Below are 23,835 nucleotides of genomic sequence, written 5' to 3'. Positions count from 1 at the left end.
GGAATTTTCTTATTGTGACTACTATAGTAAACGTACAAATTTGGCAACATCGCATTATGGCGTTCTGCGCAAGTTTCGTCTCAAAATCTATTTCCTTAAATGTAAATTAATATTTAAATAAAATGTGAAACATAATAAAAACGGTCAAACAATATATCTATTTCGTGATAAGATTGTTACTTTAAAATACTTTACACACACAAATAAACATTTCACGAAACTGAGCAGTTCTAAGTAAGATCTAACAGCAAGTGACATCTTGTGTGCTTATTATGAAGCGACTGACGTCTCCTGTTTGTTACCTTTCTCGATATCAGAATACATAACCAAATGAATCAGTGTGTTGTATTGTAGCTGAAAAATGACTTTATCTTATAGTACAATATTTATAATATGTAACGTTTCATTGCGCAGTAGTTAAGGGAATGAGCTAATATATGTACTGACTTCCGGGTGGTGATCCACCTTAACAGAATACGTATGAAGATGATGGTGATACTTCATATGTATTGTTGTTGATTGTATTTACTCTATATAAAAACAAAACCTCAAAGGATGAATTTATTGTTTAAAAAATGTGTCATCAGTAACACTATCAAACAATTGAGCTCAAGGAATGACTTCTGTTTCCTTGGAGAAATCTTCACCCCTTCTTTCTTCTACTACATTTTAAGTTATTCTATTCTTCTTTAATGCTTTCTTTCTTCCTGGTTTCTTCTCTTTCTTTCTTTTTTTCTGCTTCTTTTTTGTAACTTCTTTGTCGGACTGCAGATTAGGGCGATTATTAACACAATATTCATGGCTGGAATTTTATTGTCTCCTATGAATGCGGCATTTCTCAAGCTCCACCGCCAAAACATTGCCATAAAAACCCGGAGACCTTCCGAGGCGAGGATCTTCATCTTACTGGAGCCACCACGAACGATCCAAACCCTACACTCTTTCTTTTTCTTCCTCCCTTTTCCCCCATTTATTCCAGAAACGAAATCTTTTTCCTCTACTGGAATCTGGAACAACCTGAAAAAAAAAGAACTGTGCCCTGTAACGTGAATGATGACTGGAAACTATTAAGAATAAAATATAATTTTTTCTTCCAATTTTTTTTAATGATGACTTTCTTTGATTAACTCAAATACCCAAGTAATCGCTAAACTATTAAACTATATTTCCTGATATGATTGCATTCGTTTTTAGAATTCAAATTATATAGCTATTAACTAAACGGGTATAACGGAACGAGTAGCGCTGTTGCTTCGCTATTGGGTTGTCTTGACTTTGAAAGCTGCAATTTGTCATCCTGCCCGACATTATTTAATAGTTCAACCCTAGACCCATCAGGTAATGTTAGACGGTACCTTAATTACAGTATATAGTTCAACCCTAGACCCATCAGGTAATGCTGGACGGTACCTTTAATTACAGTATATAGTTCAACCCTAGACCCATCAGGTAATGCTGGACGGTACCTTTAATTACAGTATATAGTTCAACTCTAGACCCATCAGGTAATGCTGGACGGTACCTTTAATTACAGTATATAGTTCAACCCTAGACCCATCAGGTAATGCTGGACGGTACCTTTAATTACAGTATATAGTTCAACCTTAGACCCATCAGGTAATGCTGGACGATGCCTTTAATTACAGTATATAGTTCAACCTTAGACCCATCAGGTAATATGCTGGACGGTACCTTTAATTACACTATAGGCCCTGACTGACTCTTTTCCGAAATTATTTGGAAGATTTCGTTTCGAATAGTGTTTATTTCTTTATTTATTCCGACTTATTTAACACGTTGAGGTTGATAATGTAAAAGACTTATTTATTACCTAAACATGATATAAAATTTTAAGTGATGTGAATCAGTGCAGGCGATTGGACGTAAAAAATGTGGGGGACAAGACAAGATCTGAATGTTTATATTAGTGGGGGGCACAAAAATCGGATTTTCGGTTTTTAGGAAAACCGAAACCGGTCTCTGAAAAATTTCAAAAAAATGGTTTTCACCGAAACCGGTTATCGGTTTTCTCCAAAACCGGTTAGGTTTTTCAAAGGATCCGGTTTCGGTTTTCTTCAAAACCGGTTCCAGTTTTTTTCCCAAAGTTGGTTCTATTTCTGATCAGAATAGTGTTTCGTTGTTCTCCGGAAGTTCGATTCCGTTTCCAAAGAAACAGTTTCATGTGTTTTCCAAAAAGTTTTCACCAAAACCAGTTCCCGTGAAAACCGAACCTGTTTAGAAGAAAACTGAAACCGGTTTCGGTGAAAAACTGAACCGGTTTTGGAGAAAACCGAAATGTCGGTTTTTCGGATTTCAGTTTTTATTTAAAAACCTTTTTTTTTATCTCTAGTTTGTATATCAATGTTAGTTTTTCTGGTTGTTTTTAACACTTTGAGGAAAGGTTGTATAATTAATAGGATACTACCTTTTTAAGTTAAAATACCGTATATCGTATTTTATATTTTATCTAGCAAATTGACAAGAGTAACGCAAGTAGGTACTAGCCCTTTGTATTCTTAAACAACGAAAATGTAAGAAGAAATTTGATTCCTTGGTCACGATTTGATTCCTTCAAATTCTGTCTGGAAAATTGTGTGACCAGATTATTTAATAACAAATTTGCAAAACAAATAAATAGAAAGGATCATATTAACTATAGTAATGAATAATGAGGCTTGTTTTGTAGACGTTATATTGAAACTGGGGATTTTTAATTCCACACATGCCATTAAATGTATGTTATTACTCTTACAAAATGATAAAGAGTAAATACTTCAAGCATATGCTACGACACTTAAAGAAATACGCAATTGCAATATTAATTACTTTGAATTGCAATTAAAACGCAATTCTTGTAGCTTCCTGAACTCGACGGGAAGACAAATAACCAATAGGTTCTCACGCAACGGCAAATATTATATGGTGCCATTTTTTCTATGTACCAGTAATACATACAAAATCTTTACACTTCCAAATGAAACTATATTCATTAAGGGGTCACTTCAAAAATATGGAGAGGCAACTGCCCTTTCTTGCCCCCATAATCGCCGCCCGTGATGTAAGTTTTACAATAAAAAAGTAAAAATAAGAAAAATATTATATATGTTGTAAAGTAACAAACTCTCACTCACATACATATAAGCACCAATATTATAATATTTGATATGATAATATATATATATATATATATATATATATATATATATATATATATATATATGTATATACAGGAAGCTAAAAGAAAAACTTCGGCTAGCTAAAAAATAATAACTTCTTGTAATACATTATTAGTGGCTACTTTCAGTTCAAATTTTTTTTACAGGAGTAAAAGATAGGTAATTTATGCTTAATGTTCCTAAAATAGGATTGCAATTAATTTTGTAGGTATTTGGCATTGTTCATTCAAACATGGAAGACAATCAGCGATTCATATGGTAATTTTTAACGTCGTACGCTGTACTATTGCAAATTTCAGTGACGTCACTCATTATTTCTGGATGCTATGAGTGCTGATCGCCACTATGATCTAAGGCAGTGATTCTCAACCGGTGTGTCACGACGCACTGGTGTATCATGCAGTGCCGAAAGGTACGTCGCAAAATTTTAGAATTTAAAAAAATTATGAAGAATTTAATAAAAATTAGTTAAAATCGAGACAGACTGTACCAGTCAACACCTCCAGCGGTAGCAATAAGGCTCAGTGCTATATAGAGTCATTATAAAAACTTATTGGTTTCACTATTATAATATATTATTATTATTATTATTATTATTATTATTATTATTATTATTATTATTATTATTATTATTATTATTATTATTATTATTATTATTATTATTATTATTATTATTATAAAAATATCAAACAAATGAGTCACGTTGTCCTGCACGTTCAGTGAAATATGTCGTCAGTCAGAAAAGGTTGAGAACCAGTGATAAAGGATATAAATTCTCTACGTGCCCCTTAACCCTACTCTTTCCTTTATATCTCAAAATCATTCCACCAGATCATCAAAACTATTTTGTCGCTTCAACGTATTCTTATAGTCATCTTTCCCCTCATATGTTATCTACATACGCTGCACCATAACATTTTTGTGCTAACACTACTTCACTTGTTCACATCACTGTCCAGAGCAGCCCCTGATTAAGAATATAATTAACATTCGTCTAAGTAACGTTATCTTTGTGTTGTCCTGTGATGTGCACTTCATCGTTATTTTTATATTCTCCTGTCCTTATGATTACGAACAAAGGTCATAATGTCGCTTGAAATTGAATAAAATGTTAAGAGCCATAAACTGTAATTTTGATCTTAAATAAAATAAAACGTGTTTTAAATTTAAACTTACTTTACATAGACCATCTCCAATAACCCTCCTCCCCAAGTCCCTGCTCCTCTCACCCCGGTATATATATATACGTATTACAATAATTATGTACTTAAGCATTACAGTACTATTCTATATGCTCTTGTGACTTACGTAATTGACGAGCTGATCTGTTGGCTTCTTTTGCCTTTGTATACTAACCAACTCTATGGCCTATGGAACCCGGAGGTTCAATGTCGCGTTCACAAAAGCCCTCCATTGACTTTTATCCTTAGACAACTGGATCCAGATTCTACTTTCTATTCCTATTTCTGCCAAATCCATCTTAATATTTTTCGCCCATCTGCGTTTAGGTCTTCCTAATGTTCGTTTTCCGATTGGTCTTTCATTTAAGACTTTGAAGGAGCTCCTACTTCCTTCCATCCATTGCTATATGCACTGAGAAAAATCCGTTATCCGGACAGTGATATATTGTACGAATATACGGAATCCTCTTGCTTACTACAGAAATCAGTATGGAACATACGTTATCCATATGCTACAGACGCACTGCCCTCAGATGTTACATCATGCCGTTGCAGGATGTCTGCCATCTAAAAGTTTTCCGTATATCACATGCATATACTTATGTTACATTCCTCAGCTATATGTTATATACGTCCATTTGTATGTGAGATCCTGACGGCCTATATTGTTTCATACGGAAAGTACGTATAGATGGAACACATATACGGAAAGTATTAAAAAATATGCGTTTTTAGTTCCTATGGCTAGGGTTAGGCGAGAAAAAATATACATTTTGCACCAGCTGCAGACAGTTTCGTAGATGTACATGAATGTCAGTTAAAGAGATGTCCCAGTACTCTAGATGTGGTACAACTAGGGTTTAGACCAGAATCGTTTTCAACTGTACAGATACTTTAAAAAAAATATTAAGGAAATGAAGAACTCCAAAAGCCTTCTTGCACGATCCAATTTGATCATAGGCAGTGAAATGTTTGTTCAATGCAATGCCACGGGTTTTACAGAGCAAGAGAGTGAAATACCTATGCTATCTAAAGTTATATTGGGAAAACTTGAAGCATCTAATAACGTAGTAGTACGTTTGGAAACAAAATCAGTTTTGATTAGGCTGGATTTACATTTAAAATATTATCTGATGGTGGTTTAGCCAACTTACTCAATTTATTCAAATTTAATGCTCACTGAAGATATATCAAAACTAGCATGGCCGGACTTTTTCCAAACCAAGTGATCTTGAGCTCTATTGAGTGTGGATTAGGAAGCCAAAGAATTTAAGAAGCGCGAGGCGCATTGTGTGTTGTGAGACCGAGCACAAACAAAACTGGTGTTAGCAAGTTCGAACCCGAGTAAAGTAATGAACCCAAGCCCGAAAACTTCAATAGAAAATGAGCTTATCTGGTCCAGTCAATGCAAATGATTTTAGTTATATGTATAAACTCACTGACATAAACATTTTTTTTAAAAAAAAGTAATCAAATCTATGGATTAGAGCAGTGCTATTCAACCGGGCGTACGCGTACGCCTGAGGGTACCCCAAGATGTTTCTGGAGGCAGTACGTAATCGTAAAATAAGTATATTTCTAATATTTATTGAATAATCATACTTGGAGAACTTTTATTCTTTCCAATGAATGATCTTCAAGATGATGTCACGCTCGTCTTATATTTCCAGTGTGTTGAGGTACGCGAGAAAAAAGGTTGAATAGCACTGGACCAGTGTTGCCAACAAGTTGATAAAAAAGTCTCTAAATAGGAAACAAAATGACTCGAATTTTGGGTGAAAAGTCGCTAAAAAAAATTTCGTAGAATTTTGCCTATATATATATATATATATATATATATGAGATGCGTGATCAATTCAAGTCATAGTACTATCTACGCTACAAGAACGTATATGAAATGCTCAAAGACCCATTGTATAACTAACAATAATTTCACTTTTATATATTTTTAACTTTATGATCAATTTTGCTTCAACGAAATCAAAAGTGAGTTTAGAGAAACGAACAAAATTAAAGGTCTAGAAAAAAAATCTTACTTCACTTCTACTCACGCTTCTACAGAAAATCTGTTTGCTATCGTTAATGAATTATTTGTGTCCCTAAACGAAAGCTCTGTAAACTAAAGGACATTAAAAGCTGGAGTTGGCCCCCGTTAGAAGGTAAGAGATAACAGCAATCAAAGCAGGAATATAGAGATAAATGTCACGTAGCCTACTTTCCCAGCTCATCCACATCTGAACTGATTCAAATAAGCGAAAGAAAAATAAACATATATGTGAACTGATTCGAGTTAATAGTACTTATTTTAGGACAAGTTGTTCGCAGCGCAAAAGTCGCTAGATTTGTTAGTAAGTCGCTAAACCGTCATTCCAAAATCACCAAAAAAAAAAAGTCGCTAATCGGAAAAATTATTTTTTGTCGCTATCCTGGAAGGCGAATCCCCTAGATTTAGCGACTTTTTCCCCAAATTGGCAACACTGCACTGGACTAAAGTACCAGAACACGACTGATTATTTAAAATTATTGATAACACCAGTTTTTTTTTTTAACTGCAATTTCATTCCCAGTCGAAACTGGGCGGGCCACAGAAGGTAACGCCTTCTCCGGGGCCAGGAGAAAAACAGAATTGTTAGAAGCGCCTGATTATAGATGGGATACAGGAAGCTATTGATTGTGGTTATGCACGGTCATCGTTATATTGTTAGATGTTGTAGATGAAGTGTAGAGTAAGAGAGATTATGGACGATAGATATGCAGATGGCTTTGATAGATGCGACGACGTGGGTTATAAGTTGCCGTGGCCTGGTCAAGTTCATGCAGTGCAAGTAGATGGTCGACTGGTGGATAGGCATGCCGTGGTCGTGCGGGAGTCTGATCGAGCAGAGCACCGAGAATTGGATGTGCCTCAGCTATACGGCTCTGTATATAGCGAGTGCGAAGACGATAGAGATGTTTTAAAAGCGTGGGTATGGTGGTGTGCCGATAGACCTCCCTAGTAGGAGTATTTGCCGGTAAGAAATAAGCGGTGCGCAGAGCATGACGTTCCAGGACTTGCAATTTGCTGTAGAAGTGCTGTGGAGCAGACAACCAAGCAATATGACCATGGGTAAGAGCTGGACGGACAAAGACCTTATACGTATGGAGAAGGAGCCTGGTGTTGAGACCCCAGTAGGTGCCGCAGAGACTTCGCAACAAATTTATTCGGCGTCGAATTTTAGTTTGTAACTGAGAAAGATGGGCTCTCCAGGTGAGATGTTTATCAAAAATGACGCCGAGATATTTCACACTGTTCGATAAGGTCAACGGTGAACCGAGAAGCGTAAGATGGAGACGCTCAGGATTTCGGATAACACCAGTGTTATATGTGTTTTTAAATTTACTTGTTTCTTCTTGTATTTTCGCAAGCAATAAAATTTTTAGCATTTTATTAGGAATTAACGTGAAAAGATAACCAAGAATGAGGCCTCCACGAGGTGGATAAATTATATGGATAGAAGTAAACCACAATGTGTAGTCTTTGAGAAAATGGAGATACAGGAACAAAAAAAATAGTCTTTCTGTCTTGCAAGCGCCACCTATTAGAAATAAACTAATATCAAAGTATGTTCTTACCAAGTTTTCCTTTATGATACAAGTAAGAGGGGTATACAGTATGAGTAATGAGATATAGAACAAAATTATGATAAGCTGTTTAATTTTAACTACAATATTGAGCTAACATCAGAGAAATATCGGTTTAACTTTAGAGGTACCGCTCCAGTTTCAAACGTACCAAAAAAACACTAGAATCATTAAGTTAGATTACGTTACCTTTCACTTATCTTTATAGGTACTTCTTTCCTTTCGAACCTACATGAAAGCAATTAAATCATTAAAAATGTTTAGGTTACGTTACACTGCATTACGTTACCTTTTACTTAAATTTAGAGGTAGCTCTCTAGCTTCAAACATATAAAAAGTACTTAGATCATTAAAATTGTTAGGGAAGATTAGGTTACGGTACATTAAATTTCCTTTATCTTTGGAGATGACACTCCAGTTTCAAATAGATGCCGTTGTAGGATGTCTGATATCTAACAGTCTTCCTTATATTACATAGACTATATACATGTATGTTACCTTCGTCAGATATATGTTATATACGTCCATTTGTATGTGAGATCCTGACGGCCTAAATTGTTTCATACGGAAAGTGCGTACAGATGGAACACTTATACAGAACGTATTATAAAATATGCGTTTTCAGTCACATATTTGCTGTAGGTTTAGTCTAAAAATTACAGCATTTACAAAGGTAACATATGATTTTACGTACGCTACATACATTTTTTTCTCAGTGTATACTTTCCGAATATTGTAGTAAAAAAAAGCAGAGGGGCACCACTAAAGTTAACCCCAAATAGCCAATCAATGGTTGACATTGAGCAGAACATAATGACATGTTGAACGATAAAATTCTTATGCGTCCTTTTCGAGAATATAAAAACACAATTTTATGATTCTAAAATGTATGTCGTTTGTGATCTAATAATTGACAATTTACATTCTACTTAGTTCATTTATTTATTTCTATATGGTATATTTAGAAAAAAGTATTAGGTACCAAATGGATACAGGGTTGGTTTTGAAAGTATCCGAACTACCTGCAGCGAGGCTCAAGAATCGGTCGAGGGTGCGAGTAAGTGGTGCCAGGTGGCAGTAGGGCCTTTAACCTTCAAAACTAGCCCTTACTCAGTTACCTGCGAGTAGTGGTTGAAGTGCTAGCGCTCGTGTGCTGTACATCAAAACAACGTAGAATCAAGAATTCGTATTTGATTGATTTGGTGACAATGAAGCGCACTTTGGAACTGCACTACGGTGTATAATTTTGTGTTAGAAAAAGAACTTTACAGAGACTTTAACCTTGCTACGAGAGGCGTACAGAGACGAAGTGATGTCCTGCATGCAAGTTTACACTTGACACACTGCACGACGGGAAGTGGTCAAGGATGAACAACGTTCAGGGAGGTCACCCACAGCAAAAAACGGAGAAAATATGGCCCGTATGAAAGCTCTTCTAGACAAAGACAGGTATTTAAGCCTCCAGGTGATTACAGAGGAGGCGGGACTGGCGGAAACGCAAGTTTTTTGAAATTGTTACCGAAAACTTATGAAAACACGTGAAAATATGTGCCTCATCCCCCTTATAACCTGGAATTGGCACCGGACGACTTCTTCTTGTTTTCCAAGGTAAAAAGGGTGCTCAAGGGGCAATGTTTTGCGTCAATTCAAGACGTTCAAGCAATCACGACCACAGCATTAAAAAGAGTATCAGTCAAGAACTTCTAGGACTGCTACGATCATTGGAAAAGTTGCTATACTCTCTGCATTGAGACTCAAGGTGACAACATTAACGGATATTGACAGCAGTTGTAATTGTCATCAATAAATTGTTTGGAAATAAAGTTCGGATACTTCCAGAACGGATCCTGTATTATTTGATTTTCTCTGACAGTGACACACATACTACTTCTAATAATACTAATTTTACCACTACTAATAATAATAATACAGCGAAGAAGAAGAAGAGGAAGAAGCAATCGTATGAGATATAGAAACTTTGAAAACTTTTATCTTGTTTTTTCTTCTAACGTACAGAAGAAGATGAATACGAACAAGACCTAGAGGAGAGATCGGAGACATCTTTTTTTTTCTTACTTTCTTTTTAATAGAATAGAACAGATAGATAGAACACAGGGACAGGAAGAGTGGTTTGATGGAAAAGGCGAAGGATTGTCGAGCAGAACATCAGGAAGAGAAAGAAAAAGGTATAGAAATCTGTCGAACAACCTACACTAATTCAGAATCCGAGTTAGAAACACGGGGAAGCCATTTACTGCGAGGAAAAGACAGATTCCAAGGGTTTCTTATGGATCGGAAGTACGAACGTTTCAGGGATGGAGGAAGGGCGATGAATTGAGGTCGAAGTTTTTGGGGGAAATTTTAGAAAAGACAAAGAGGAAAAGGAAACGAATTTCAAGAGAGAAAGGGACAGTATATACGGATAGAAACAACGAAGACAGAAACTGAATGAAAGAAAATGGAAAAAGAAATGATGAATGGATCGAAAGGGGAAAGTATGGACAATGGAATATTTAGAAAGTTTATTTAAAGAGAAGTATACAATATAAAGCAGATAGTAATGCAGCATGCGAAAGATTTTGATTAGAATATTAAAAGTGACTGGATGGTGAAAATGGCCTTACATTTACGTAAATTTGGTTGCATATTACCAAGGGGAATTCATCTATAACAATCCCTTATGGGAATATATAGAACGGTGCATATCTTCGGATTAACTGGATCCATTAACTGGATCCTCCATTAACGAATTCGACTCGTAACGTTTGACACTCTACAGTGTGGTCCGGAAGTGGGTGTACCCTTAATTGGTGTTTTCTGACGGTTTTAAGTTTTGCCCACATTTGTTTGGTAACATTGCTTGGCATTGTCAGGCAACATTGCTATCCATGTTCATTTTTTCTCTACTTGGTAACCTGAATCAGAAGTTTCCTGGCCGCTGGATTGGAAGAGGTTGTGCATTTTCACCAGCTCCCTTTCCCTGGACTCCAAGAAGTCCCGATCTGCGACAATGCCCTCTGGGGTTTCATAAAGCAACAAGTAAGAAGCACTCGATATCACATAATGCAGGAATTACGAGCAGCTGTCGAACACGCCTTCACCCTCGTGACTCCGGAGTATCTCCGCAAAACATCTGCGAGAACTTGGCGCAGAATTCAGCTGTGTTACGACATCGATAGTGATTATTCCGATGTTTATGACTCTTAAAACTCTTAATAAGATTTCAAGGTAACTGTGTATAGACATTCTACCATACCTAACACTATACTGTTAAAACTAAAAGGGGATACGCTCACTTCCGGACCACCCTGTACATCCTGCCCAAAATTGATCACAATCCATGAAGTAGCTTTCGAGATTCTTTTCTCCCGGACGGACAGACAGGCATTATAAGCATATAAAATAATTTTAGTAAGTAAAATTCTTTAAAAATCAATTAAATTTAACACAAATTAAATAAAAACACAAATTACAAAGTCCGGGGCTTTATGGTAAAAAGAAAATCTCGAAATGGCATGTTTGGTATGTGTGCCACCAATATCTGATCTGATAAGTCTCAGGTAGACAAGTATATATATATATATATAATTTTTGTTGGACATGTACAAGATTATAATGTAACATCCAAAAATAGAAGTTGACCCTACTAATCTTTCTACCTCCAATTTTTTAATCTAAATCATGTTATACTGCATTTATTACTGAAACGTCTGCTTTATGAGGTACAAACGAAATCATAAGGCACTACAAAAAAAACTTTGTCCGAAGAAACTTCTCTCACAACAAAAAAGACTACCTCTTCTGAATGATTTACATGAAAAATGACTTATGCTATAATAACATATTTGATTATGAAATATCAACAAATTGCATGAGTCGTAGGAAGTTGTCAAAACATTTTTTTAGCTTTACGTCTCACAGTTATGGGAAGAGACAAAGAGAAACGATGACGGTAAGATAGATGATAATGGTGGAATGAATAAAGTGGGAGGAAACGGGAGAACCCTGGGAAATCCGAAGCACACTGTGTTTGTCCATCACAAAACTCACTTGGCGAGAGATGGAATCAGGGGCGATCCAGGACGGACTTATGGGGGGCGGTGGGTTGTAATACTGCTACTTAGAGCTACTTTTAAGAGTTCCAAACTCTGAGATGGGTTATATATTGTTTGTATCATACTTAATAATTCAAAAATTATTTTGAATTCCTACACAACGATACACCCGATTTATCCATGTGGCCTAAATCAAACAACTACCCACAAAATAATCCATTCACTACCCGCTGCCTGGACAAATAATTTGCAATTCCCTCTTAACACACCTGATAAAACGTCACCTCACTTTAATGTTTCCTTTGTTTATGATAAATCTTGGGCATCTCAGATTCCACACCTAAATATCACACCTTACCGAACTGTTCCAACTCCGAAATCTATTCCTATTTATTTGCATTCTGATGCTCCAACTGTTTTGTTGATTATATGGAATTTTTTGCTCACCATGGCAATCCTTTATTTGCTGAATTTTCATCGTGTGTTGGCGTCGTTTTGTGTAATATCTAGGGCTAGTGCATTTCTATTAGACAAACCAGCTCATTTGGCCTCCACAATTTCTTGGTCAGTACTACTGTTCCTTCTTTTTGCATTCCTGCTTCTCTCTACTTTTCGATTTTGCTTGAGAAATCTTTGTTGTTTTTGCAAAACGAAAACAGTTCAATCACCTCGTCCTAAACCAACGATATCTCAGCCAGTAATTAAAACAACAACGGATTCTCTTCCTATATCAAACCAAGATTCTCCATTGCCATGCCTTCCTCCACCCCTTTCTATATACGAAGATTATTTAGAACCTAAAGTAATAATTAATAAGGTATACTCTGAAATTTCTTCTCTCGTTCATCTTAATCAAGTGTCATAAAGTTTATTTGGCCTAACGGTGAAAGTTATGTGTACTTTGAGAGCTATTTGTGGTGCATACTCCGATGCCCTTTTGGCCCAATAGATAGTTATGAAACTATGTATATCTTTGTTGAATTTATATGTGATTATCATGTTTAAGAATTATCATCACTGCATAACGTCTTGTGTTCACTCACCATAGACTGAGCTAATATCGACCGGTGTGCTCGTGAATAAGACCTTTGGTAAAAGCACAGACTGGTTTACATCAATTGTGGTACAAAAACTTATTTATGAAATTTCAGAATACCACCAGCCTAATGGAGTATTTAGAATATCACGAGTGAGTGATAATCTTTTATTTACGAAAATATGTATGTCTCAAAGATTAACCGTCCATAATCCTGGAATCGAAAGCTAGGACTACATAATTTTGACATATTTTTATAGTAAGTTAAGGTTTACCATAACACCAAGATTGATCCATAATGCCAAGCTTAATCTCGATCCAGTAAGTTCGGATGAGCTCGTACAATGTTGACTGTCCTTGATTTTTCAGGGAAAAATTAAATACAGATGCACATTATAATTAATTGTTAATTATGCAACAGAATACTTGCAATAATCTATATATACTATTAAAATGAAATTATATAAAATATTATATGCCCTATAAGCTAAGTAAGATGGATGATTAAGCCACGTAAATGATGATGAAAGACTTGATGGAATGAAATGTGGGAGGAAAGATGAATACCCCGAGGAAAGCCGCGGACAAGGTGTTGTCCACCACAAACTTACTTGGCCGGCATCGAACCAGGGATTCTATGCACGAGAGGTAAGCGCTCCAACACTGGGCCACCGTGCCGCGCATATACTATTAAATTGGATGTGTATGTGTAGGTATGTATGTTCCAACAGAACTCTGGAATGCATGTAACAACTTGTACCGAACTTGGTACACATGTTACTTACAATCTTGAAAAATAAATACATTGTGGTAAGACACCCTTAGGACGTCCTAGGGGGGTCGAAAACTGTTTTAACGCCCAAAAGCTTAATAATTCGAAGCAAAATTCAACCAGCGAGTCATATGCAACCAACCCAACACCGAAGAGATGTGGGTTGCATATCCGTAAGGGAAGATTATGCAGCGACAAAGCTCATAACGGAAAACGGCTGAACAATTTGGAATGAATTTTGGGATCATCATTAATACCTACTTCATCCTAGGTTTTTAATTATATTCCTTTGATTAAAGGGCATATTCTAAGGAGGATAAGGGTACAAAATGTATACCAAAAATATAATACCTTATGGCGGATTTCTATCCTTACATTTTTATTGAAGTGCACATCCTAAAGGGGATGAGAAAGGTTCAAATACTTCTCATAAAACTAACATTTCTGTTCAAAGAACGGGCATTTCTGCTCAGAAACCAAAACCGTGAATCGCTTTCTGGCAGGCACTGGGTAATGAATACACACATCATGATAAAAGAGAAAAATAGCATTAATCAGTCAGTACACACACTGATTTCCCTTATTTTCTCATCTTTAATTTCTTATTTAGTCCTTACTGTGTATATACATATATATTATTTGCCAAGCAAGAAAGAGAGAAAGAACGAAGATTATAACTGTTTTTCGAGCAGAGTTATAGAAGAAGATGCGAGTATACCGTTATATATATATATACTAAATATTGGGCCAATGTAAATTGGAGTGTCTGTTTGGTTGTGATAATACTCGAGATTTAGTTTAATTATTGGCCGTCCAGAAACGCTAAAGGATAATTCCCAGCCTTCTCTCTCTCTCTCTCTCTCTAGCCCCGTTCGTTTATTCTCTCCCTGTCTCTTCGTCTTTATTTTTACCGGATCTGTTCGTTCGTTTATTTCCGTCTTCTTCTTCTTCTTCATCTTCTTTTTAACCTTGGTTCACTTTTTTCTATTGTTAATTGTACGTCGCTTATCCTACTCTATTCCTCTACCTTTTCCCTCTCTTCCAGCGTTCACTCCAGTTTTTATCAGTTGACTGCAGCGAGAAAACGAAAAAGAGATAGTATGTTTCCTCCCGTAGGCAACCCGGAGGAATGAAGGAGGGAGAAAAAAGAAACCAAAAGAAAGAGGTAAATGAACGGATAAGAAGAGAAGAAAAGAAATAAAAGTGAATAGAGAAAGAATATTGGGTGAAAGGAATGGGATAGTAAAGAGGAATAATGGAGAGTAGACTGTCATCGTAAGGAAGAGGACAGGGTTCTCCAAGATAGGTATCAGGATATATGATGACATAAGATAACCAGAAAATGAAGAAAAGAAAGTACTAGTTCCTTGTCTGGAAAGAATGTATCAGAAGGAAGTTAATGTACCTGTACGAAACAATAAGGTTTTAAAGAGTCTATGCGCGAGAGTTGGTTGTTTTGCCGCACAAAAAAGGAATAGTGAATGGGAAGCGCGCTCACGAAAAGTGACCTGTCACCTCTTATTTATTCATGTTCTCACTCAAAATGTGACAACGAGAGCTACTAGGACTTAGAAAACGAAAGGACGTTTACCAGTGACGTAACTAAAGAGGCAAACGGGGTTTGTGCCCCGGGCGTCGGATTGGGGGACATAAAACTGGTCAAATATTTTTTGTTACTAAACGGCAAGTAAACGGTTTTAGCAAACTACAGATCATTAAAAAAAGATTCCTCAGAAACTTAACAAAACAATGACTCACTAACCCTAGGGTCATACCCATAGAGCATAATATAGCTTCAAAGCTATATTTTGAGAACATTGTAAAACCCAAAGAGCGGCCAAAGTTAAACTTTAGTTCCAGTTTTATGTGTTTTCACTTAACTTATCGATTAAAGAGATTTGTAAAATGTCCGAGTATAATACTCGAGGCAACAGCTTGACTCTTAGTCATGATTAAATATTCTATTATAAAGCAACAGACTTGATTCATTCTACACATATGCACATCAAAATATAGTTCCAGAAACATTGTGATCTGCAGTTATTATAAGATTGTAAAAATATGTCAAGCATGCTACTGGCAATCAAATACTAATTAGTTTGGTGTTTCATCTTGTACTAAAAATTAAATTATGTACTGAAATTTTGAAATCAGGCTTTACCGCTTGAAGAAAAAATGGAATAGGAGAATTTGTGTGACGCCAATATCAAGTATAGTCGGGGAGCGTTTTGCTTTGGTTGGTCAGAGGGGAGCTAAGAATCGCTCTTGACCCCGGCGATAACTAGCTCAGTTGCGTCGCTGGCTTTTACGAGTGCGTAGCGCTGAATGGCTATAGCAAAGAACGTGACTTATTACTGATAATCGACTATTTCATACATTCCTAGTTTTTAGTTATACGTGATAATTGTAGAAATTTAAAAGGCAGCCTTAGTGATTAGCTGAAACTTTAAAAGTAGAAATTAAATATTTAAAAATACTAACTTGATCGAAAAGCTCTCGGAATCACTACCATGTAGCGCTCTCAGTCACCTGATTTGTTTTTTCTTTTTCCGTGGGTTGCCACGCCTTTCAGCAATATTTCCTCCTAATTTGAACATCCTACTTTACAATTTGTGAAAGTAACACAGTGTAGAGTACATCTGGTTGGGTGTATGTTTCTATTTTTGCAATGGAGTTTATTTTGCAACAACGAGTGTGTATTATATTTTGCGGGTAAAAGCGGATTCAATGGTGCAAAAACGTTGGAAATGTTGGAAAAGTGTTTCGGAGATAATGCTTTAAAAAAACAGCGTTTTACCAGTGGCACGAACGCTTTACGCTTAGTCGTGAGTCAGTATAATTTGATGAACGCTGTAGCAGGTCATTGACTTTGAAAACCGACGGGAACATCGATAAAGTGAAAGAAATGTTGGCCGAAAACCATGAATTAACAATCATAGAACTGGCAGATGACTTGAACATTGCTTATGAATCCGTTCAAGACATTATAGTGAATGATTTGGGTTTGCACCTTGTCGCAACAAAAAAAGAGACCACGTCGATATCGCCAAAGACATGATTTGTAAGGCTGAATCCGAAGCAACAACGCATCATTACTGGAGACGAGACAAGGGTTTATGAGTATGACACGGAATCCAGATATCAAGCAAGAGAGCACCCAATGAGCCAAACCGAAAAAAAAACACGTCGTTTTCAGTCGAAAAAAAGATGCTGCTCACGGTTTTCATGGATTTCAACGGCGTTGTACATCATTAATTTCTGCCAGTAAGTCAGATTTTCAAAAAGGAGTATTATATGGACGTTATAAAGCATTTGCGTGAAGCAATTCGCCCAATAAGAGAAGATTTCTGGATTTTGCGAAATAACTCATGGATTTTGCACCATAACAACGGAGTGTCGCACAATACTATCAATTTGCGAGAATTCCTCACCAAAAATGTAACGAATACAATTCCGCAGCCACTGAATTGACCGGATTTAGCTCCATGCGACATTTTCCTGTTTGATAGACTCACGAAACTATTACGAGTAACGCGTTTTAGCAGCCGAGAGGAAATAACATGGAAAGCGAAAACGGTCATGATGAACATACTGAAAATCGAGAGCCACAAATGTTTTGAGAACAGGTTCAAGCGCTGACTGGTTTTAGAAATTTAAACAACCTTCGTTATATTTGCAGTCGATGGGGATTACTTGGGACGGAACATCATAAAATTTCATGAAAAACTTATATTTTTTAATTTTATGAGTGAATTCCGGGAACTTTCTGATCAAGATGGTATTACGAAACTCTCAAAGGGTTTGAAATTAGTTGTTATCTTAAAGAACACACTGAATGCATTGTAAATTGTTATTGGATGTTCTGATGAAAGTTGGATTGAAATGGAAAGATCGAAGACACATATGAATCAAAAAGTAAGTGTTAGAATAGGGAAGAAAATTACAGAGGAGAGTGCGATTGGAAGGGAAGTTCGACAGGGATGCTGTCTCTCGCCTACGATATTTAATACCTTTCTAGAAGAGATGGTGAAAAAGAACCTATACAATGAAGATGGCATTTCAGTAGGAAAAAGAAGGATTATACGGTTTGTAGATGATATAGTGCTTATTGCAGAATCTGAAGAGAAAATCAATAAAATGTTAGAAAACTTGAGAAAAGGTTCTGAAGACCATGACATAAAAATAAATGTTAGGAAGACCAGAGCCATGGTAATTGGAACGAAGGGATTGATGTCAAATATAGAAGTAGAAGGGGACAAAATACAACAGGTGACTAGTTTTTAATACCTAGGTAGTATTATTAGCGATGTTATTAAACAATAATGTATATTTCTTATGCACTTTTAAGTATCATTTTTATTTACGGACAAAAGGAGCTATTTAAAAGGCACAAGCTATCAAGAAGAAGAAGAAGGAGAAATTACGTAAAGAAATAATTTAAATATTTGTATCAAGGGTGTTATAAATAGAGGATCTGCCCATATGTATCTTCATCCTATTAAATCGGTGAAGCCAAAAAGCAACCGAGCATCGGCACGTCTGATTGGCTACTCTCGTTTCTACCATCGTCTGATTGGCTACTTTCGTTTTCGCCATGATTGTTGGCTCAAAACATTGCGATCCTATTGGGCGGAGTGGGCGGAGTGGACAGAGTAGGGGTGGCAAAACTGTGGCTTCAAGATTTTGTTGTCAGGGCAGATCCTCTATTTTATAAGATCTTTGATTTGTATCCTATCGAAGTTGCTATGACGATTTGTTTATCTGTTTAATGTCGTTGCTATGGTAACAAAAGGTACATAGATGTACCATCTTGTGTACTCTGAATGTATAATATTTTAATGTGGCGAACGAGATATTAAGTTGAAACCTAATAATACATATTTGAAGTGCGTAACTGTGTTGAGTTATTCTAGATAATCTTGTGTATTGCATAAACATTTAGAATCAGGGAATATGTAACGTAGCTGACAAAAGAATTTACGTTACAATATGACGTGCGAACGTAAAATAAAAGCAATGATAGGGATGGCGAAGAAGAATTTAGTAGGAAGAGAAGTCTGTTTTGTGGGACCTTAAATGAAGAATTGAGAAAAAATACTCATAAAATGCTTAGTGTGGAGTATTGTACTGTATGTGTCAGAAATATGGACATCCGCAAAGGAAGACCGTGGAGCATGGAAGCTTCTCAGTTGCAGCAAGTGGCATGCCAATCATGGCAGTATACTTATGATGACGGTATTGCTATAGCACGTAATAAGTTCAATAAACTAATAACAACTAGATCTATAAAAATAATAGTAGTAGGTCCGTATTACACGATTAAGATTTTAAAAAGAATAACTTGTAAATTAGTTCCTATTAGTCCAATAAATTTTATAAAAATATATCGGCAATAAGTTCATATTTGACTACCAAGATTTTTGAAAATTGACCGTCAGTAAATCCCTTTCAGACCACTGAGAGTTATGAAACCTGGTAATATTAAGTCCCTGTTAGACCAAGAAGGTCTTTAGAAATTGGCTGATAAGTTAGTTCCAATTAGACCAGTAAATTTTATAAAAGTAAACCACCAATACGTGTCCATTTGGCCACCAAGATTTATGGACATTAAATGGCAATAAGTTCATGTTAGACCAATTAACGTTTATAAAAAAAGAAGAAATAAGTCCCTACTAAACCACTAAGATTTATACAAATTACTCAGTGATAAGTCCCTATTAGACCACTGAGATTTATAAAAATTGCTTGACGATGAATTCCTATTTGACTAAGACTTATCAAAATAACTAGAAATAAGTAACTGTTAGACTACTCAGACTTACGAAAAATAGTCACAAATAAGTCCTATTGGATTACTTAGTGTTATAAAAAATGGCTGACAATAAGTCCCTATTCGACCACTAAAATTGATTTTAAAAATGTAAATGAGCCCCTGTTAGATTACCGATATTTATTTTTTTAAAAAAATAGACGGCAATAATTCTTTATTAGATTGGTAATTTTTGTGAAAATAAATAGAAACCCTACCATTCTCAGATTGAGCAAGTAAATCAAATATGAAGCGCCGTGAATGTATGCAACAAAGCAATAGATTTAGGCTATGATGTACGGTAATAATAAATGCTACCGGAGGAACGATGACGCCAAATACTTGTACCAGAACAAACAATAACTCTTTGTAAGGGCCACTGATTAGAAATGATCTTAAGATGTAAAAATACCCAAGAGAACAGGGGGCAAGAGAGATGCAGAGAACAAACCAAAAGGGGATTGTGGAATCCACTGCTTTAGCCTTGGCTAAGGGAACTCTTGGCGGTGGGCGAAAAGGATACGCAATTTCAATGGCTCTAAGGAGAACGCCTTCAAGTAGCTTCCGGAGGAGTATGCAAGGGCTTTCTTTTAAAAAAATAGAGAAAAAACGGAGCTAATGTCTCTGATGGTTTCTTATTAATGAAAATTTCCTTCTCAAGGAGCAAAAGAGGGTGGAGGGAGAGAGGCTACCCATTGAGGCTGGTTCCTCAAACTATGTATGGTATGTTCATCACTCAGCAAAAGACCTAACCAAAACCATGGAGAAAGCTGTTCTTGGAGAGGCCCTAAAGAACAATAATGGAGAATGGCTTTCTGTATTCAAAGGCTGGTTCTGTGGAGAACACAAGGACGAAGAAGGAGAATATCCATTTTATCACCATCACCTTACTACTAGTACTAGTACTAGTACTACTACGTTGCTAGAAAATGTTGTCGCACTCTTCTGACTACAAATACCAAGGGTTGCTATTGTTATTTTGGTGGTGAATACGTGGTCCTCCTTCTTCTAGGCTTTTGCCCTCTGTGTCTGGCTGAACCGTTGGTCTTCTTCTTACACTCCCCCTTTCTCGAGCTTTCTTCTGTTGTGAAAACCCTTTTCTCCCTATCTCTCACACGAGCCTTCCTTTCTTCCAAGGCTACCCAGTTCTAATTTCTCTTCTTAACGGGGGGAGGAGAGACGGTCTCGCATGCAACGAAGGATAGACTAATTCCTATCCTTTTCCACACTGTTTTCTCGCAAGAGGTACTCTTACTTGCACTTTTGTGTTTAGTGTTAGCGCCAATTGTGGACACTTCCGATCCTGTGCGTTGACTCAAAATCCTCATGTTATGATATCATTACATCTTGTTTCACTTCAGTAAAATCTATGCATATTTTGGGTAGTATTTATGTTATTACTTCAAGATTTCTATACTATACGATGCATACTGCTATGTTTGTCTGTCTGTCCGTTTGTCGACATATATTAGATCCAGAACGCTAAGAACGGCCGAACATTGACATCAGGAAAAGTCAGTCAAGTCCAGGCACACTATTGTGAGAAATGGAACAAAGTCCCATACCGCATATTCACTGGCGAACGTGCTGGCTAGTCCTGTCCAACGTTGGGATTGAAAAAATGAAATGAAATATTTGAGTTTTACGTCCCACGCTTATGCCGGTTAGGCTAAAAGAGACGGTGATGATGAGTGATGAATGAAATGGTGGAATGAAGAAAGTGGGAGGAAACGGGAGAACCCCGAGAAAACCCACGCCCATGGTGCTTGTCCACCACAAAGTTCACTTGGTGGGGGCTGGGATCGAACCCGGGACCCCAAGCACCAGAGGAACGTTGGGATTGAGTCACACGGTGAACAGACTCAGATTTCCCTTTCTCTGCATCTTCCCCTATCTTCTTGTGCCCCGACTGTGACTATCCTGTCCCTGGTCAATGTATAGTCAGCCTAAGATAAAGCGATAAACTATTTCATCATTACCCGAAGAACAGGTTATATCTCCTACGTTTAACACTCTATTTAAACCGAAGTGGTAAACACATACCATGTCCGATTTCAACAATGATAACCATCGAGGAGAAACAGTAATAAATTAGTGAAAAGCGGTCTTGTATTATAGATTCAGAAATCCAAGAAATGTGTTCACTTCCACTTTTGCCTTTCTACGAAAACCGGAAGTATCAGAAATCTACTACCATTTCCGGTATCAATACTGATCCTTATAAAACAAAACCCATAAGAGGTAGTAAGAAATGTCCTATGATGAAATATACTCTTAAGGTACTGAATTCATACTATGAAATCGTTCCTTGCTTTATCTTAGGCCGACTGTACATTGATCAGAAACAGGACAGAATGCTAGGGGATCCTGGTTTGGATTGAGGGTCTCAAAACTCATTAAACATAAGCTCTTATTCTTCTATTAAAAGGAAAAAAATCTTGGCATAATAGAAGATATTGAAGCAACAGCGGATAAAAATTCATGAAGTTCACAAGTAAGATGATATCCGGGAATGCTTCTAAAAGTGGAAACATCATTAGATCAGGATTATTAACCCATTAGTGCCCAAAATTCCCCAGTGGTATTTCCAAAAGTTTTTTCGCCTATTTGGTCCTAATAGTACTCTAAAATAGATATTAGAATATTTTTGATAAAAATATTTATTTTTCTTATTTTTTAGCCCGGCAACTTAAGTTGCCAACAGGCACATACATATTCATAAAAGGGAACATTTAGAAAAGTTACAACTTTCAGGGAGAAAATACACTGCAAAAATATAACTATTAAAATCAAATTAATCCTTCCTCTACATACCTTCAATCCTTCCTTCTGGAGTCTTTCAAATCAATAATGTTGAGTGTTTCTCTTCAAAACACATTGTACCCCCAAAAACAGTGCTAACCTGGCGTCAATATACCATGCATGGCGAAAGTTCATTATTTTACCTCGAATTCCCCCCTTTCCTTGTACATTATGCAAACATGCGCATGATATCATTTGAAAACATGTTTTATTCTGAAGAGAATGACGTATAATTCATGATACTCGGACGGATTGTACTGAAGTAGTATCTACGTAACTGAAAGTCAACATTTTCCTTAAAAAAAAATCTAAAAGGGTTATGAGGGTTAGAGAAGAAAGCAAGAAGGAGAGGAGTGGGAACTTTTCAGAAAATACTCCTTATATTGTGTTCTAACGTTCCTGAAAAATTCAGCTTGTTACTAATTAATACCGACATAAAATCTTTATTGACTGTACTAGTAGGCCTATATCTTTGTGTTAAATATTGTATATTTTTTGCTAGAATGTTACAACCCAACCTTTCTGCTGTTTTATCTTATGTGTGGTTCCTTTTGTTTTTTAAAAAATAAAATTGCAAAAAAGAGTAAAACATGTCGCGAGGAGACGAAAGGTGCCTTCTAGTATGAGAAAAGCACTAAAGTGTGAGACCTTATATAACATATTCAATGGAATAAATCCTGGCTCCCATATTAAATCCCACAGTGGATCTGCTACGAATGCACAAGAATCCCTAGAGGCCGTAGCCTCATCAGACCCTTTACTCACCCTATTTTCTACCTTCCCCTGTTATACACTTGCTTCAGCAGTTCTTATATCACCCCTTCCTCCTCGCTCACTTGCATCGTCTCCAAAAACCCCGAAGAGAAGGCGGGTGTTCCACAAGGCTACCGCCTCGCTCCACCTACTACCGGCAATTATATGCTCCTTCATCCCTCTCCGCCTACCGACGACCGTCTTGGCTTAAAAAAAGGCAAGCCGCAACCCAATGCAAATCACCCCCGCCCGTCCTGCCCCTTCTCTTCGCTTTTCTAGTCCTTTATCCCCCTTTTAAAACCCACTTATGGGCTGCCCAGAGGTGGAAGCTTTGTAATGCCCCTGTATAAAGCTTCCAGTATCTACTTAAACTTCTGGAGCTAAACCATTGCAACCAGTTCTTGCAACAGAAGGAAAAGCACCCACAGTCTTATGTTAAATATGCGTAACCTTGTTCTTAAATGGTTTCTCGATGGTTAACTTTTTAAGCGGTAGCATCTTGCTTTTATAGCTTCCACCGTCTCAGTCCACCACTTGCTGTGTGCGACCCCTGCTTCTTCTTCTTCTTCTTCGTTTAAAAATATTATTTAAAGAAGCAGAACAAGGATAGCACAAACCCATAGTTACGTT

The 23,835-nt window shown here is 36.7% G+C and overlaps 1 long non-coding RNA gene across 1 annotated transcript in view; it reads right to left on the bottom strand.

The window, feature by feature from the left end:
* Nucleotides 1-478: 478 nt before the first annotated feature.
* The window catches only part of LOC145675548 (uncharacterized), a 377,258-nt gene continuing 353,901 nt past the window's right edge, over nucleotides 479-23,835 (bottom strand). The window contains exon 3 of the long non-coding RNA XR_014129150.1: nucleotides 479-1,017. This is a non-coding gene — a long non-coding RNA (uncharacterized LOC145675548). The remainder of the gene's footprint in view (nucleotides 1,018-23,835) is intronic.

Source organism: Thermobia domestica, chromosome 18, assembly GCF_964235325.1.
Source record: "Thermobia domestica chromosome 18, izTheDome1.hap1.1, whole genome shotgun sequence".
NCBI lineage: Eukaryota > Metazoa > Arthropoda > Insecta > Zygentoma > Lepismatidae > Thermobia > Thermobia domestica.
Note: the sequence above shows the minus strand (reverse complement) of the source record. Positions and strands in the feature narration are given on the sequence as shown.